The sequence below is a fragment of the Netta rufina genome, assembly GCF_964035555.1.
Source record: "Netta rufina genome assembly, chromosome: 2".
Taxonomy (NCBI): Eukaryota; Metazoa; Chordata; class Aves; order Anseriformes; family Anatidae; genus Netta; species Netta rufina.
The window spans coordinates 128131136-128149494 of record NC_140124.1 but is presented as its reverse complement, the minus strand read 5'-3'; positions in this window follow the sequence as shown (position 1 = coordinate 128149494).

The window sequence follows — 18359 nt, the reverse complement described above, 5'->3', positions numbered from 1 at the left end:
CATTTTAACGTCTGCCACATGGTAATCCCAGTTGATGTCTGGCAAGTTGAAGTCCCCCATAAGGACAAGGGCAGTTGATATTGAGGTATCTCTTGGTTCCTCAAAGAATAATTCATGGGTGTCATCATCCTGGCCGGTGGTCTGTAATAAACTCCCATGAAGACATCCCCTTTATTATTTATTTTTTCATCCCTTAGTCCTTACTCAGGGACTCTCAACTTTGCCACCGCCAACTGCAAGGTCCACACGGTCCAGGCCCTTCTTCATGTACAGCGCCAACCCCCTGCATCTTCCTCCTGAGGAGCCTGTAACCATCTATTGCAACACACTAGTCACAGGACTGATTCCACCAGGTTTCATTTATGCCAATGATGTCGTAGCTATGGGACTGGGCCAAGACTTCTAGCTCCTCTAGTTTATTCCTCATACTGCATGCATTTGTGTAGAAGCACTTCAAATGTGCCTCATTGTACGAAGCACCTTGTGGAGCAGATCGAAGGACATCACTAGCACACAGTTCCTCTGATTCTATTGTGCCATCCGTTAGCTTATCACTGGTGGGCCTGGTTTTATCCCTTTCTCCCTTTGACCCTAGTTTAAAGCCCTATCTATAAGCCCCGCTAACTCCTGGGCAAAAATCCTTTCCCCCCTCTGAGAGAGGTGCATCCCATCTAGTGCCAGCAGGCCTGGTGTCACGTAGACCTTCCCATGATCAACAAACCCAAAGTTCTGCCACTGGCACCAGTCTCAGAGCCACATATTCATGAGATTTGTCTGCCTGTCAACATTGATCGCTTATATTGGAAGTACAGAGGCAAACACAACCTGTGCCCCTGATCCTTTAACTAGTCACCCCAAAGCCCTAAAGTCCCTTTTGATCACTCTCGTACTTGTCCTTGCTACTTCGTCATTACCAGCCTGAAAAAGCAGTAGCGGGTAGTAGTCAGAGGGCCATACCAGGTGAGTGACTGTTCTTGCAATGTCTCTTATCCAAGCCCAGGGAGGCAGCAGCCTTCGCTGTGGGTTGGGGCCAGTAGGCATATTGGGCCCTCTGTCGCATTCAGAAGGGAGTGCCCTATGACAATAAACCTTTCGTTCTTGACAGAAGATGTAGTGATGCAGGGGGTAGGTTTCCTTGTCTTAGGCACCCCTTCCAACTGGGATGGGCTTTCTTCTACATCGTTGTTTTGACTGTCATGTTCTAGAGCCTCATACCTGCTAAGTAAGCGTAGATGGGAAGGTGAGGTGGGCAGGGAGAGGGTTTGCCTACCTCCTCGAGCAGAAACCTGCTTTCATTCCCCCCTCTTGGTCTAGGTCCTCTCCTACTGCCTGGCAGAATAGGGGAATTTTTTTCTTTTGTGTAGTGGCTGCCTGGTGGGATAGGGGAACCTTTGTTACTTGTGTTGTGGCTGGCTTGTGAGTCTGTCTCAGAGAGGGTAGAGTATGCTTCCACCAGTCAATTTCCCTCTCTGACTCCCTGATGTCCTTTTATAGTGCATTTTGTCATTTGCTTGCAAAACTATGTCATAAAATAAATATTTTATATTATACTAACAGTTTTCTAATTATAGAGGTGATTGTGAGAATCCCAGTAATGGATAAACTTTGCTCCTTCAGGAGCTGCAAATATATTATTTAAATATGGGTTTATCAAACCTGAGATTTGAATATATATATATATATTTTTTTTTTTTTATTTTTTTTTTTGTATGATTTTGGCCTCTAAGTCACCTGAGCTGCTTCCAAATTCAGTGGGGAATCCAATATGGGTGTGTACCATGGGGACCATCCGTCAGGAAAAGACTGCTCCAGCGTGGGTGCCTCAAGGGCAGCAGCTACTACTAGGTCTCCTGCGTGGGCACCTCTCCATGGTTTGCAGCTCCAGCCCAGGGCCTGCTCCTGCGAGGGCTCTCCATGGGCCGCAGCCTCCTCCAGGCCACATCCACCTGCTCCACCAGGGGCTCCTCCACAGGCTGCAGCGTGGAGATCTGCTCCGCCATGGGACCCATGGGCTGCAGGGGGAGAGTGTGCTCCATTAGGGGCTTCACCACCAGCTGCAGGGGAACTTCTGTCCTGCCACCCAGAGCACCCTTCCCCCTTCTTCTGCACTGACCTTGGTGAAACCCTCTGATCTCACATGGTGCAGCTATGTGCTCGGCTCACATAACACCCCTGCTAACAAAACCCTGCCAAGTAAATCCAGTACAGGAATATCTCATGTTTTCTTTTAGCTTTAAAGAACTTCTCTTTCAGAGAAAGCCTTAGACAGCTATAGGAACTTTTATCCTATGCTATATAACCATTTTATAATTAAATTGAATAAAAGTGATTCCAAGACTAAGTATGCTACAAATTGATATTCTGGATAAAACTTGGTCTGACCTTGTACACCTGCACTTCTGTACTCAAATCCATCAAAAATTCGGTCCATCACAGTCATCTGTGGCTTTGACTATTTACACATTAATATGACAAATATTTTTATATATTTTATAACTGAAATCATTAATAAAATGTCAATTATTTGTCCTATATTCTTTTATTTATCATAGATTATGCAGTTTCCAGAATCATTTGATTTATTAATGAGATGATAAACCACTATGAATTAGATAACAACAGTAACAATGAGCTGTAGAAGTTATGACAATATTCAATTGATGAATACAAAAAGGTCATTTTAAAGTGAATCTATACCTAATAATACTGTTGCAATAGGAGAGGAATTAATGTTTGTAAACATTATAGTAGGAAAACACAAAATAAATAGAACTAGAGCATGTCTCAGCAGTGGCTGTAAGACTTACCCTCTTATCTCTGCTTTAACATGGACAAATTGTTAATGACTGTAAAGCAGACCTCTAGCTGATCAAGAATCAAATACAAATATTTCACAGAATCACAGAATCATCTAGGTTGGAAGAGACCTCCAAGACCACCGAGTTCAACCTCTGACCTATCAATAACAAGTCCTCCACTAAACCATATCACTAAGCTTTAAATCTAAACATCTTTTAAAGACCTCCAGGGGTGGTGACTGAACCACTTCCCTGGGCAGTCTATTCCAATGCCTAAAGTATGCCTTTCTGTAAAGAAATACTTCCTAATACCCAACCTAAACCTCCCGTGGTGCAACTTTAGCCCATTCCCCCTCGTCCTGTCAGCAGGCACGTGGGAGAATAGACCAACCCCCAGCTCACTACAGCCTCCTTTAGAATGCGATACATTCTACATTCTACATTCTACAGCCTCCTGTAGAATGCGATAAGGTCACCCCTGAGCCTTCTCTTTTCCAGACTGAACAATCCCACCTCCCTCAGCTGCTCCTCGTAAGACTTGTTGATAACATTAACAACGACATCTTGTCTGTATTCTATTCCAACTTTCAAAATTGTAGTAAAATTAGAAAGCAGACACATTTATTTTAGAGATTAGCATTTTAGAAATATTTAGCACTAGCATTCATGCTAAACAAGAAATTCCTTTAGCAGAGAGAAAAATTATAGGATCATTGCAATGTATTAACAGCTGCAGTAGAACAACAAAAAAAAAAGTTCTTGCTGAGCTGCCAAGCTGCACTTCCACAAGCCTGCAGAAGGACAGTCACTTTCATATATAAGGGACAATCTCAAAGACAGAAAAATCCAAATCCTTGACATTTACTTTAATTGGATCAGAATTTAGTTTTAAAAATATACACTTGCAAGCCTTGGTCAAAGAACAATAAACATTAATATACATGATTTCACTCAGGCAGTTTCTTTCAAAGGAAGGAACCTCTATTCCATATTAGTACCGTTCCAACTGATTAACTCTTTCATGTCTATTCCATTCACTCTAATTTAAATTTCATTAAATCCGGTTCTCACTGAGTTCAAAGGAACTTTTATTTTTAAACACTGCCACCATGAAACTGATTTGTTCTCATCAATATCATTATTTGCTGTATCTGAGAATGTCTTCTAAGAAACTGCTTCCTTGAGTGTTATTTTCACAGAATCATAAACATTAAAATGATAAAACACCCAAAGTCTCCTGTTTTCAGGGCATTTCCTCAGGCATATTGTAGTATGTCTGAAAAGGCACTTATGCCAATTCCATTCACTCTATCATCTGCCGTCATTACAATTCCACCCTTGTGATGTTACAGTCAGTGCTGCATAACTCTATTAACAAATCAAAAAGAAAAGGCAAACTATGAAAGAAATTATTTTTCCGAACACTAAGAGCTGTATTCAGTCAGCTGAATACATGGTGCCCAGGATGAAGTTGGAGACCTCCCATGGCTTCAATGAATAGTTCAGATCACATAACATTTAGTACCATATTTCCACATCTATTAAATTAAACAATGCTGGGAGCCTTTCCCAGGTATGGAGGCCAAAGCACACAGGGTAGCCTGTATCTACACTGTGCTATACACTTATCCTCCAAAAAAGGTCTGTCAAATGGAAACCCAGACTCATACCTACTTCCAAACTACTTCCTAGGAATGGTTTGCCAGGGTGCTAATTGGGAAGTGGGAACCTCTCCAGTGGTGAACTGGAAATTTTTACAAAATCAACCTTTGATCTTAAAGAAAAGATTTATGCTACCTTAAAACCAACTAAAATGCCCTTTCCCCCCTGAAAGAACATTTTCTCTGAAACAAACAAAGAAAACTCACCATATTTGCCTTTTCTGAAAAAATAGTAGGAGAAGGGTATCAGCTGGAATGTGCAAGGATGAACGTTTATCCCCCTGTTAATAACTTGAATCCCCAAATCAATTTCAATCTACATAAAGGAATAATCATTCTTGCACATTAATTACTATTGAATGCTGTCTTCATGCTATTGCTGACAAACCTAGTCTTTTTTTGTTTTTTCTGTTGAGAAATGTTGAGTCTTATATGATGATTTCGTATCTCTGAAAAACAACCAAAAAAAAAAAAAAGACAAAACAACAACAACAACAACAAAAACTAAGCTAATTTTTTGTTGTTGTTGTTGTTGGTTTTTTTCCTCAGAATCTTTTAAGAAAGTTCAAACATAAGATCAGAATATTTGAGAAGTGATTTAAACTTTTTGAATTGAAAAAGTCTTTATTAATATTAATGTCTGTGATACTGAATCTAAATGTTAACTTAGCCAATACATATTCAGTACTCTAGATAATTATGGTGTTTTTCCTCAAAGCAATAATAGAAACTAAAATTGACAGCTAGGTACTAATGAGAGTTAATACTGAGAAAAAGGAAACTGAGATGAAGACAAAACTGCAGGTAAAAGTTATACTTTCTGTGTGACAGCCAAGGTTGAGAGATAAATTACATGAGGAAATTCAAAGCATATGTGACCCAAAACTACAAGAAGATATAACTGAAGAATTTCACAGACTGAAAATAAATAACTGCTGAGAACAAAGGGCCCAAACTCTGTCATTATTAACTGAACAAAATTCTTATTAATTATTAATACTAACAGTTTTGTTATAACAAGGACTATAGAATTTGGCCCTCCAAAGACAAAGAAAGAAAATTGAAAATGTAAGAAACACTACAGAGAAACCCCACCTTTCTTGTATTTAATATTGAGAAGTCTACTGTTAAAGGTCACTATTTCTATAAATGCTCTAAAGTCCCAAGGCTTAAATTAATTGTCTTAGCTTTGCTGTATACATGTAGTTTGCAGTAACAGAATCACATGTAAGTTATCTAAGGAAGTGGATTCCTGCATATAATCTCCTCACTCCTTGTCCACTCTTCTCAGCATGGTCTGCAGGTTAGTCCTAGTGATATTTTTGCATATATTTGAGACCAGAAATGCAGTCATGTTCATTACTGACATCAGCTTTTTCTTTTTGTTATCATATACAACCACATTAGGGTCAAAAACAGTTATTCATGCAACCTATGCTGTCACAATAGCTGACTAATGCCTACAGAGCAATTAAATCATTTTGCTCTATATGTTCCTAAATACAAACCAAGCATCTGGGGTGTCTATCCAAGCAGTGCACACGTGAAGTGGAAGACAGCAAAAGGTGAACATGCCTTTTCCCAGCCCATGTCAATGTAAAGCTGAGGGTTGGCACCAATAAAAAACACGTGTCTTGTTCTGTAAGTATGGAACTTAAATCTGTCCTATTAAAGGAGGAGGTGGAGAGAGGAAGGTGTCTCATTTCTGTTTTTAAGAAAGCCAACCTACTGAAAATTTAGATAGCATTTTGAGAATTGGGGAGGTGGGTAGTGTTTAGTGGGTAGGGTAGAATTACACATGCAAAAGCTTCCTAGGAGGACAGAGACGATTAAGTAACAGAATGATAGGGAGAATATGAGGGGATGTGTTTGAGACTGTCAGGAGAGGACAATAAAGGGAGACATACCATCTCCCTTTCTGTGTTTTTTTTTTTTTTTTGACATGACTGCAGATGCAAAAAAAAATAAATAAAAAAAAAAATGTCCAGATATGGGGATGAAGGTGATGTTCAAAAGTGTAACTTTTTTTACACTAGCACTGTATAAAAGAATACAAAGGAGACAAGGATTTAATTACTTCAGGAGAAGGCTTTGAGGAGGGTGAATTCATTGTTATACAGGTGTAAATAGTGTTTGCTCTTCCAAGAAAGATCAAGTACAAACATTATAATTTTATTGAACTGTTGCTAATGTAAGGCAGAGTTAAGATTGAATGAGTGTTATCTATAATTTGAAATACTGCATTTCTTAGTTTTTAGCTGTTTGCATTTAGTCGAAAACTGCAATCTGGAAAAACATGAAAGAACATGATTCTGCATACTTCCTCATTAACCAATTCTGTTTGTTTGTTTTAATAAATAAATGACATTTTAGAACTATCTGGGGAATAAAGTAATTTATTTATTTTATTTTATTTTATTTTATTTTATTTTATTTTATTTTATTTTATTTTATTTTATTTTATTTTATTTTATTTTATTTTATTTTATTTTATTTCTGTATATTAGAAAAATGTATAGTTTTTATTTTTAAGATGATTTTTTTGGTTTACACTCATATTATTATTATTTTAACCTCAGACCAAGCTTTCAAATATTTACCTACGATGTACTAACCAAACTTCAGGTAGTAGGACAAGCATAGAGCTGTTCTGTACATTTGCAAACACTGACCATTCTTCAGCCATTTTATCCGAAGAGACAGTTTCAGCTGAATGAGAAGGAAGCCTCCAAACCTTTAAGATTGAAAATATTTCAGCTTTCTTCAACTATTATGAACCTGGAGGTTTCCTTTGCATAAGAATAATCAGAGGATTTTTTATTTTTTAATAGAAAACATCTTGTAAACAGAAAGTTTTAACATTTAAAGAGTGAAAATCAGAAGTTTTGAAACAGAGGTTCTCCTTCAGTCTTTGCCACAATTTGAAGGAAATCAGCTAAGGCCATATATTAATAATACAGAATTTTCCTGAAAATATTTATTATGATCACATTTCTTCAAATGGAAGAAGAAGGATAACAAATGTTGGAGGTTTTTTTGTTGTTTTTTTTTTTTTTTTTTTTTTTTTTTTTTTTTTTTTTTTTTTAAATGACACTGACGGTAAAAGGGGTTATGTTCTTAACTTACTCTCTTACACCACTTACTCTCTTACACCAATAAGTCACACAATATTCCCTGCAGTGCAGGAAAGAGAACTCTAGAGATAGCTCCTGTCCCTTATTGTCCCACAAAGAGAGTAAGTGAGAAGAAAGAGACAGGAAGATTCAGCAAGTCATTACATACATCCAACTTCATCTCTGCTGGCTTGGAGTGTAAGAAATGCTCAACTGTTTCAAGTGCATAGACTGATGGAGGCTTGTTCTTCAGTCAGGAAACTCCTTGACATACCAGTACAGCATAATTAACAAATAACAGAAATAATTATTAAAAATAGTGTTTAATATAAAATACATCATCCAAGTGAATTGTCTTATTACCCTTTTTATAACAATCATATTTCATTGTGAAGAATCCAGCTTTATGCATAATATAATATAAGACAGGTTCTGCAAGCACACTCATTATTCCAGAATACAATATATATATATATATACATATATATATATATATATATATTATTTTTTTTCTGATGTACAAAGTTGATATAGGGAGAAGTCCTGAAATGGTCTAGTTCATTCTGCAAGTATAGTCCATATCAAATTGTTCTTACAAACTTTTCAGGCAGAAATATTACAGAAAGCCTGTGAAGAAATTGTATTTGCTTTTCAAAATTATTTAATTATTTTATTTTTATACAGAAAACAGTAACAGCCATTAATATTTCTTTTAATATTTTGGTAATATTACTCTGCTTTTTATTATTATTATTTCATTGATATTGAATTAATATTTTATTTGAAAGGTATCTTGCAGTTAATTTGATTATTTATCATTTTAACCACAAGAAAAAGCTAGATTAATATTCTTTTATTTCTTTTGGTTTAAACTGTCATTTATCATAAGCTAAAGAAATTAAAAAAAAAAAAAAAGTATATTATTGCCAGTTGTCCAACTACTGAACATGCAGTCAAACCATGAACCAGGTATAACATTTGCCTACAAGATCAAAGCTGGCTTCCTGCAACAAGATCATGGTTCATAATTTGAGTGCCACTAATTTCTATTACAAAAGCAACAGATAAACTACATTTAAAAAGCTTTTTGCTTTACTGGCAGGACAGATTAGGGTTTCCATTTATTCTGAATGGTAAATGTAGCTGTTGCTATAGTAACTGTGTATCTCTTGAACAGTAAATAATTGCGTTAAATGGCTAAATAGCAAATAGGTTTATGGCTACTTTAAGTACTGAGGAACTTAAAAATTCTAAAATTTTAACTGTAATTTTCATTATCATGTGCATGATGATATAGCACAGTGGCTATAATGGGTCCCAAACAGAAGCTGGAAATATTTTTAACACATTTATTTTCAAAGAGTTTGACATTTGTGCACTGGATAAATGAGAGATTTTTTCTGAATCCCAAAAGTTTTAGATGAATGTTAGTCTAATATTAACTTTTACTGTGATCTTCTACAGTTTTCTCCAAGCAGGTATCATAGAAAACTAATGAAAACATATTAAAAGATTCTGTAAGAGTTAGGTTCTTAGGTTTAAAGATTAGAAAGACTTAATTGCTTGTGATTTGAACAACCTCAAAAAGCCATGTAAAAGTCCAAAGACTTTTTATCCAACGCATCTTTTCATTAGAAAAAATATTTATTGTTACAGGCAGTCCAAGCTAACCAATTTATATTGTAAATTTTTATAGATGATTTGGAAGAAAATATCTTTAACCTATTTTCTATAAACATCTAAGTATTGTATGACCTGATGATTCTCTGATTTAATTCAATACTATTAACCTGCCAAACACACACACACACGTGTGCACATGCACAAAGACAATATGAAAGGAATAAATAAGCAGTGCTATCTCTCGCGAATACAAATGAGAGATGGTATTTTTGATCCCATTAAGAGATTTAGTTGTGTGCTAATGTTTGTGAGCTAAAACCTTAAGCAATTATACACTGGATCATCAATAAAGAAGAGGGAAAATAAAATAACACATATTATTAGCTGATCAATCACATAACAGCTGATTATGATTATTATAGCTGTTATTAGCTGATCAATCACATAATATTATATAGCCTGTTGTTTATCTATAATGGACAACACTGGGTTACATCGTCTTTGACATAGAAAACTGCTTTATGGTTTTTAAGCAGTTTAAAAGAGACATTGAGTTATGTTTTCATAATTTATGAAAAATGTGCCTACTCAAGCTTGAAACAATATATACCAAATAAAGCAACAAATACTTCAGATGTATTTTGAGAGATGATAATCTTATTAGACAAGTAAATTTAGGCCCTTAGTGTTGGAATATTTTAGAACTCTGCAAGATTGTTAATCACACTACAATAAAACGAAATAATTTTACTTATAATTTTACAGATAGCCATGAATATTTTCACAGAATCACAATAAGTAAAAGTATCAGAAATAGTTAAAAACAGTCCCCTGAAGTATTAGCAGGCTTATGTCCATCTGTACAGATCTCAAAATATCTGGTTTTCTCCTTAGATGTACTATACTATTGGAATTGTCTTTAAGCTCTCAAGATCAAGTTTGTCCAACTAACTAGGTACAACTGTTACAATCTGATTTTTCAAGGAATTATCATATCATATCATACTGTGACATGATGTTCTAAAAACATTCATCAAATAGGCAACAACAGAATAAATAAATAAATAAATAAATAAATAAATAAATAAATAAATAAATAAATAAATAAATATCTTTACGTGCTCCTAGGAAAATAATAATCTTATTGGAAAAGCTGTCATGGGAAGCTGGCAACTCTGGAGACTGAACTGTGGATGGGAATTGTGGCCTGGAGTAAACCTTTTGAGATAATGTCAGCATCTTCCAAGATTGTTGCAAGATTTGCCTATCTAAATTAATTTATACATATATATATATATATATGTATATATATATATGTATATGTCTCAAGCAGTGGTGTGGTAGCATGGAAGTATAAACCGTAGTTAAATAGTCTCTAACACAGTAAAATAGCTCTAGATTATACAAAATAACCTACATTACACATGAGAAATGCCAGGAATAAATACATCTTTTTCAGCAAATTCTTTCAGCAAATAAAGAATGGACAGTGAACAGGCAACACAAATAAAATCAACAATACTACAAACAAAAATGACTTTTCAGTGATTTATTTTGATATAATTTCTAGAATTCTTCAATAATTTGATATTTTCATTACACAGTAGGAAGGGTTCACATTATTCTCTGTGAAGACCCATGTGAAGAAATCCAGATTTTCTGTAATCTCTTTATCCTCTGAGATCCTTTCATATGAATTCCTGATTGCATTCTGTACTTGCTAGGAATGAAGTCAATGCACTTCATTCTCCTGTCAGATTTATGTTTCTGATATTTTAAAGTAACTTTTGAAAGGCCCAGCTTTGTTTTGTATTTGTACAGCCCTTAGCACAATAACAAATCATATCATGAATTAGGTTCCTATAATTTGTGGTAATAAAAACAACAATTCTTATTTTCAGTTTATATATTGTCTTCAAATATATGCTATCTTACATAAAGTATATGTATATTAGCCATTAGCTAATGAGCCAAATTTACATTTTTAAACTTTATTTTTAGAAGAACTTATGTTCCTTTTATCTTCTGTCCCCTTTTTGGTGGACTTATTTTTAACAAGTTCTGGAATTTTACGTGGCACTTTTTCCAAATTAATTTGACTGAGCTGAATCAGATTCTGAATAAAGTACTTTTTTTTTGCTGCTTACACAGTAAAATTTCATTTTTCCATATCAGGAGTAATTCATATAACCTTTATTCCTCTTATTTTTATGTTATTCAGCCTAATACATTCATTGGAAAGTGTGTTCACAGTATTAAAAATTCATTTTCCTATGGTATTGTGTTTTGAGGTGACAGTTGCTATGTAACTGCAAAAAGGTTGATTATTCTTTTTGTTGAATCTAGTGTGATAACCAATTTTCAAAATTTGCTTTTAATATACATGTATGTTAACAGAGATGTTCTAGCTTGCATCCCTTTCACATACTTCAAAAGATGTAGTGTTTACAGCTAGATTTTATCAATTGGAATATTTTTCTAAAAGCTTGATGAATTTCATCTTTTTTATTAAAAAAAAGTATTGGAAGCATGCTATTCTGAATTGACAATTCTTAAAGTAAATGATGCCTAGGAAATTTATTGTATGTTTGGTATCAGTAAAGTTTCATAGCATTTTCAGAGGACAAGATTTCATTCAACTACTGTAGCTTATTGGTTTAAAATGACATGCAGCAGGATGTTCACTTAATTGGTTAGAAGTATTCAACAACTGATACATTTTGGAGTTAAAATTTATAGTGTATAGAAAAATATCAACACTTGTACACATAAGAGCCATTACTTTTATTTAAAATCATTTTATGTAGTTCATATTTCAAAGAGAGAGTTTTTTTCTTCATTTTCTTTCATGCAACATCCGTAGTCAGAGGTAACATCCTCTAAACAACTGAAGAGACTTTCTGGGGGGATACTGTTTGGCAGATCTCAGAGGAAAGACAATGCCAATTTTAAAAAACAGTGTAGCTTTTATTTCCACAGCTTAGCTGGATATCCAATGCAAAATTATCTCAGTGAAGTACGTTGCAAGTCCAGTCTAGGCAGTGTTTTTATCCAGAACCTGAGGACTGATCATGGTCTTTCCCTTGTAGCTGTATACATTTACATTTTCAAAAGAGGCTTTATTGTATCAAAGCCTGAGCAACTAGCCTCTCTTGTTTCAATTCTAACTTCATGTGTTTTCTACTGTTTGTTTTTATTCTTTTTATCCTCTTTTGACTAGTTTTATCCTGGTGAGAACTGGAACTTAGATTTGATGATCAGCATACATGACTATTGTTTTTTTATTTTGTTTTGTTTTGTTTTTCATGGTTTCCAAATAAAATCAGACTTACTTAAAATCAATGCTATGTCTTTCTTTCTGTCCACATACCCACAATAACATTTGAAAAGGATGGTCATTCAAATAAATCTGAAAGTAAGTAAAAACTTCAGAGAAATTAAAAGCCTCTAATTCTAATGCAAATGAGTCTTTGGTTAGAAAAGAATCATTATTAGTATGTAACACATAAGTTGTGAATGCCCCAAACACAGACACACTCCAAACAGGACTCATGTATCATTAGCCACCATAGAACAAAAAACATATCCATAACAAACTAAGGTGTTCTTTTTGGTTTGTTTGTTTGTTTTCCTGAGACTATTTGAATCCTAGACTTTCACACCAGTCAGCCAAGGAACACACAGTAATGTTTCTCATGGACTTTTCCAGTCTTTTCTCCTAAAGTTTTATCAGCCAGCATCATTGGCAAATTTGAAAGAATCTCTCTTGAGTTCATTTCCTGTGCAAACTCCTACAAACATGATTAAAAGTTTGCCAGAAACCAACAAATAATTCATCTCTTCTCTCTCTAGATTTTTTTTTTTTTTTTTTTTTTAATGTGCACTACATGGATTTCTATGGTGTTCTGCTTCCTGGGGAGTGGATTCACTGATAAGTTACTTCTCTTTGTATCCAAAACTACTTAAATATAGTAATGAAAAAAAATATATATATAATGGTTAACTTATGTTTGGTTAACATAATGTTTAACATAAATATGACCAAATATTCTTGGTCTAAATATGACCATATATTAATTCTATATATGACCATATATTTTATTCTTATTATATTCATATAAAATAATATTTTATTCTAAAAATAAAATATAAATATAATACATTCATATTATTCATTCCATATGACCAAATGTACCCCTCTCCCAAAATCTTATATCAAATAAATATCATTAATATAAGATTGCAGGTTATGGGCAAGGCAACCACAGTAGTCTGCATTATAGTCAATAAAAGCCTTTGCCATGTTTGTGGTATTTTCTTAGAAAATAATATAAACACTACTTCTGGAAAATTGCCATTTACTGAGAACTTCAGAAAAGTACCCAAAAGGTTCTCAGTTTTGGTCTAACGCAATTCAGAATAAAATAAAATAAAATAAAATAAAATAAAATAAAATAAAATAAAATAAAATAAAATAAAATAAAATAAAATAAAATAAAATAAAATAATAAAATAAAATAAAATAAAATAAAATAAAATAAAATAAAATAAAATAAAATAAAATAATAAATTAAAAAGCAGTGAGTTTCTAAAGTAAATTCTTAAAGTAATTTTATATTTGTCTTTTACAAAAGCAGTATTTTAGAAATACTTGGACAATAGGCTTTCTGGAAATATAATATAACCCAGTTATCATGGGTGAAACACAACACCAACTCAGAGTGGATTTGGGTGACAGTTTAAGAAACAAGGTTAGAGCTACCATGATACCTATTATCTCACATATTCACTTGCTCAGTTTGCCTCCAAAGTTACCTTTCCTAAATCTCAATTTATCTTCCCTTTAAGGAATTCACTACTGGTCAGGAGTGGATGTGCAAAAGGCTGTGCACATGGCAGCTGGTCACAGTTACTAGCCTCAGATGTTACTGCCAAGGTCCATGGGTCTCCAGATCCGTTTTCATCATCTAAATACTCTATGTACAGAAACACAGCACAGAATCAGTATCTTAATACTCTTACTGCATCATGCCTTACTAATTGGAAGATTCAGCATTGTATTACCTTTGCTTACTCCAGGTGTTATTCATGTTTGTAACTAACTTATACTGGTTGTAGATGGCAAGTGGCAGGCTTCAGCTTGAGGGTTTTGGACATTCAACTTTACCCTCTCCCCGGCAAGAAAATGCCCTGCTATCTATCATTGCTCATGATCTTATTTATTATGTGCCACACCACTAAGCTTTCAAGCAGAGGTTCAGAAAGGACATATCAGCCAACCTTCCTAGTACTAAATCAAAGTTCAAGAATGGTACAGACTTACTGCTTTGTAAAATATAACCAGATCTACTAGGATATGAGCATGATCAGAATCTTAAACACAGAAATGTGAATAGTAGAATATACAATCAATTGTTTTGATAAATAACAAAGAAAACCTGAAATATTGCAAAATAAATAATAAGAATATGGGATATTAAGAAAGATTATCTTTTGCTCACATAAAATATTTTATCTGACTTTGAAAGAAATTCAGTAGGGTTTCCCAGTTATCAAATAATCTATAGAAGTCACAAATTATGTAATGCAAGTAACCAGTCAATGCTCAAGCATTTAGAAATAAGAGCAGTTTTGGACTGGTGTGTAGGATAGGCATTTACTGGTAGGATTTTCAAAGATAGGATAATATCTTTTATGATATCAGTATAAGAAACATTTTCATCACAGTTTAAAGGTTTGAAGTCATGTTAACTGCTGCATTAACTTGATCCAAATGTATGACATACCATATTTTCTCTTAGCTATCAAATGTTTTATTTCTCTCTGAAGAAGTACTTTCCAATAACTAACGTCATTTATTTGCAACATCTTTTACACATTCAGATGTGATTTCCAAAGAAACATTTATGTCTAACTACAGGGAAATCGGAAACCTTATTTCTCCTTTGCAACGAATTTTTAGAAATAAACAGAATCCAGTGCAGTTAGGACTTTTAGTCTTGCAAATACTGTAACAATCATAAAGCAGTACTATTAATCACATAGTGTCAGGACAGTGATCCCAAAACTAATCATTAGAATTACATAGCCATGAAAAAATGTAAAAAAAGTACTCCAGGAAGCATGAGATTATCTGATTACCTGAAAACACATGGAAAACTACCAAAATATTTGCTAAAAAATATCTTCAATAACCATTTCAATGTATTCAATATTTAGCTTTTCCTCCCTAGCTTTTTATCTTGTCTCAATATCAACCAAAAACCTCCTAGAACACTTCATTGTACTTTCACTGTTAGCACTAATTCTTACGGGTCTTCAAAAACCCAAGAAACATGCAAAATTAACCCACAAACTGCAAATTTGGCTTCCTCTATAATCTTCAAAATTAGCCAATCAAAATCAAAGGTAAGTGGTAGATATTTATAAATCTACACACATTTACAAAACTAGGAAAAAAAAAAAAAAAAAAAAGGTTGATAAAAGTATAGGTACAATTAAAAAAGGAATACAACTATAACTTCAAATTAAATACCACTTCACATCACTTCATGTTTGAAAACTACTCACTTAGGCCATACAGAAGGCTGAAGAACCTTGAATTCATCTACCTCAACAATAATTAAGATATTTACCAATGTTTTACAACTACTGTTGTTTTCATTTTTAAGAAGTCCTACAATAAAGAGTTGATCCAAAGAAAAATAAAGAATGTGTAAAGACATGCTAGTTCAAGAAATATTTGAAAACATTGTGTTCAAAGATTTCAAAAACCTGCAACAGAATATTATTTTCACTGCAGCTTCTATATTCATTCTTTCAATACAGCTCTCTTCTTCACAACACCAGTGCTAGCTCTAATTTGATGAGAAATACATTTACAGGAGAAACTTTTATCGATCATAAAATATGCTTTAACATCTCAGAGATAGTGGGCTTATGGATTACTCCACAGAGAATTTGCAAGTTTGCGAATTTGTACATAGATTTCCATATACAATATATAAGCTTTTAAAATGGAAAAGCCTCTGAGATCTGTTCTTAGGCATCTATTTTTATTCTATTTATTTATTTTTAATGGATTTTTTTTTAAATTTTTTAAAATAAATAAGAAAGTACAGATATCATAAGAACCAAGAAATATATAATTAATAATCAATAAACAATTCAGCAGTTTTTAGAGGATGTTCAGGTAACCTTTGGCAATAAAAAGATTGCAGTATATATTAAATTCAAACCTTAACAGATATTTAACATTCCAGGGAAGCACAAGCACATTGGTAATGTTGATTTAGCTCTCTTAATTTTGTTCAAAATTACCTCCACAGATCATAGACTCAAAGAATAGTAAAGAGAACAAAAGCAGCAGACAACAAAGAAACGTACATAAAAGGAACAGTTATAAATAAAATAAAACTGGAAAATGAATAGATAATAAATGAATACTAAGTAGAATGGCAATATTCTGTCAGCACACAAAAAAGCAAACACTGACTCTGAAATCTGATATATAATATCATTTAATAAAAACAATATATAAAAATATTACTGCAAGTCATCATGTATTATCATCTCATGGTGTAGCACTACACTGAAATAAGCAAAATATCCTCTATATTTCTAGACCTTGTCACCTATTTGTTATTTCATCTCAACAGAAGAAAAGTCTCCAAAACCAAAAAACATTCAAGTAAGGTAGCAATAGTTCCAGAGAGTGAACTATACTATTCTCCGTATTTTTGGAAAAGAGTAATGTTACAAAATAACAAAATTAATGTAGTAAACCTGGCCTGGCGAATGCCCTTTGCATTACCATACCTGGTCCATCGTATTTGAATAACATTCTCAATTTCTTTGTCTGTATGAAAAGAGCAACTAAATGTAAAATATCAGTTAGATAAATGCATGCACCTCTTTTTCTACAAAACGGATTTTTTACCAACAAAAGTCCCATATGGCTTTCAATTATATATTATGACATCTTTGATCTAGGTTATTGGCAGTGTCAAGTGTAACTTTAACAAGGTGTAAGGAAGGATAACCAGCAACGAGGTGATTCTAAAATGAAATTAATATCAAAAGGAATCTTTATTTCACCTCCTAGACTAAAGGAAAAAATAAACTGAATGTTCTCTTTATGTCATGGGTGCAATATTAGGACACCATATAGTGCAGATCAAAAAAAAAAAAGTGTTTGTCAAGATGGCAAATTGCTCTGCAAAACATTCTGCTCACCTCACCTGCAACAAAATTTTATATTTAAATAACCCTCTGTTGGCATGGGAAAAGTTGGAATCTTAAAAGAAAAAGAAATGTTTTTAAAATATGTACTAAAAAAAAATGTTCTATTTTAGAAACATTTCAATTAATAATCTAGTCTGGTAAGACTGATAATATAAATATATTTTTTAATCAATATTAACTGTCTGTATTAAGTTTTAAATATAAATATTTGTGACACCTGTCATTTGATTTCCTCTATTACTTCAAAAATCGTAAATATTAAATTATTTATTATTAGATCATTATATATTATTATATATTAAGTAATAATATATATAATATGATATGTATTATACATATATATACATGTACATTATCAATACATACTAATTTTAAATATACATATATTAGTCACTAACACATTGATAAAATATTATTATCAATATTAAATACATTAGAATATTAACATTAAAATTAAATATTGAAATATGAAAAACCTTAAATGTTATGTTAGTGTATATTTTAATATATTTATTATATGTGGTATATATAATATATAATTTAAATAATATATAATATATGTAATATATTATTTATATATTAAATTATATTATTTAAATAAATGTATTGAATTAGTTTATAAATTATTAAACAAATGAGTTTCTACAAGCCTGAAAAAAATAAACTATTAATTGCAAGTTTTGCTTTTAATTAAAATGTGAAGATCTCAGAAAAACTCAGTGTAATATTACACTGACTGTTACTCTCCTGAAACTTACGCATGTGTATACTATTTGTGGAACAACATTTGTTTTTTTTTTTTTAACAAATATTTTAGGTGAGGGAGGATAAAAAGATGATAAAACAGGATAAAACAGGGGATCGGGAAGGCATATTTAATATGGTGGACCACATTCAGGAGTATGGCACCTTGATAGTGT